The 2,013-nt window shown below is 48.0% G+C and overlaps 1 pseudogene; it reads right to left on the reverse strand.

Moving 5' to 3' along the window:
• Positions 1–62: 62 nt before the first annotated feature.
• LOC116100341 lies at positions 63–1,584 on the reverse strand (annotated as a pseudogene).
• Positions 1,585–2,013: the final 429 nt, after the last annotated feature.

Consider the following 2,013-nt stretch of genomic DNA (forward strand, 5'->3'; position numbering starts at 1 on the left):
GGTCTAACCCTGACCACATGCATCAGTCCCAGTCATCCTACAGCTGGTGAGCAACTCATATCAGGAGGGGGAGGTGAGCTGGTGAGGGGAGAAGGGGTCACTTTGTCTTTCAAGTCTTAATTTATACTTTAACTTCAAATGTATTTTCAATGCCTCAGGTACAGTTTAATCTTAAGTCTTAAAGGCCCCCTGACTTAGAGTCCACAAACTTCATCAGACCGTCTGTGCTCATGGACTTGAGCCTTTCTAGAGGGAAGCCTAGGGCTCTGCTCCAGATGAGCTGGGCCAGCACACCCAGTGCCCTCGACACTCCAAACAGGACTGTGTAGTAATTCATCTCCGTCATGCCGTAGTACTGGAGCAGCACCCCTCTGTGAGCATCTACCTTGGGCCAAGGGTTCTTAGCCTCCCCTTGCTCTAAGAGGATATTGGGCACAATCTTGTACAGCTGAGCAACTAGCTTAAACATGGGATCCTTAGGCAGATGTTTCAGAGCAAACTCTTGCTGACAGGAATAATGTGGGTCAGTCTTCCTTAGTACTGCATGACCGTATCTTGGGACAACCCGTCCTGAGTTGAGCGTGTTCCAGATGTAGTCTCGTAACTTCTCATCTGACACATCTTTGCCAACTTCCTTCTGTAGCTGTGTCAGCCAGACAAGCACCTCCTGATTGGCTAGTCCATGTAGATGTCCCACCAGCCCATTCATGGCTGCTGCAAAGGACAGGTAAGGGTCTGAAAGGGCACTGCTCACCAAATGGCTGGTGTGGGCACTTAAATTGCTACCCTCATGGTCACTGTGGATGGTGAGGTACAAACGCATGAGCTCGGTGAACTGAGGGTCTGTGGAGCCTAACATGTTGGTAAAATTGTAGGGCCAGTCTAGCTTACAGTCAATGGCCCCAATACTGCTGCCCTCCTGGTACAGATTCCGGTAGATCTTTGCCGCAACACACGGTAGCTTGGCAATCGGGTCCACACAGTCTTCATAGATGAGCTCCCATACTTGGTTCGGTTCATGCCCTCTGCATATGCCCTGGCGAAGTTGCTCTCACTGTTGAGGGCTGTGATGGCTGCACTGAGCTGAGACATGGAGTGTAGATTGGTTGGAAAATTGTCCAGCATGGTGACCACATAAGAAGGCAAAGCTGCCCTTTTTGTCCATTCTTGTGAGAGCCAAGATACCTGTTCCTCTGTGGGCATCTGTCCAGTTACCAGCAGCCAAAATAAGCCCTCAGTCAGGGGTTCTTCCCCACCCTTAGCTTTAGGCAGCAGTTTCTGGCATTCAGGGATACTATATCCCTGGAAACGGATGCCCTCGTCAGGATCAAGAACCGATGTCTCATACACAAGTCTTTTCATGCCTCTCATGCCACCGTACATCATGTCCACAGTGATCTGGCCCACCACTGTCTTTCCGTGTTGCTGTTAGAAGGTCTTAATTCTGGCCTGCTCCTTAGGTATCAAATTGCTCAGAACATCTTTCAAATTCGTGGAAGAAGCACTGGCATGCCGGGGGGCAAGGATGAGGCAGGATGAGTTCTTGGCTCCCAAAAACCGGGCTGCCGCAGTGAGTAGAGCCATGGTGGGTGAACTCCAGGACCTGGTAGGAAGGGATAGAAGGGAGAGAGCTGCAGCTGCAAAAGAAGCGGTCAACTGGCCAACTGGCCTACAAGGTTGAAAGCTACTAGTATTTTCTTAAATGAACACAAATATATAAAGTCCTTATGTTTGTTTGTTCATTTTGTATTTAGTAGAATTTAAAATCTTGGCTCTTACTGTGGTACAAGCCCAAAATAAGAACAATTTTTAGACATTGGATTTCATTATAATAAGGCTATACTTCAATGACCCTCACATCACCGAAGGATTTTACCTCCATCGTAGCTAAGCTGAGAGTTGACAGTTCTGCTGCGCCAAGGAATGAATTATAGGGACGATTTTGGGATATAGACTTCCTGCTATGGTCAAAACTATTTGACTTGAGTGAGTGACTTTATTCTCAGCCCACAG

Source organism: Mastomys coucha, unplaced genomic scaffold (assembly GCF_008632895.1).
Source record: "Mastomys coucha isolate ucsf_1 unplaced genomic scaffold, UCSF_Mcou_1 pScaffold21, whole genome shotgun sequence".
Lineage (NCBI taxonomy): Eukaryota > Metazoa > Chordata > Mammalia > Rodentia > Muridae > Mastomys > Mastomys coucha.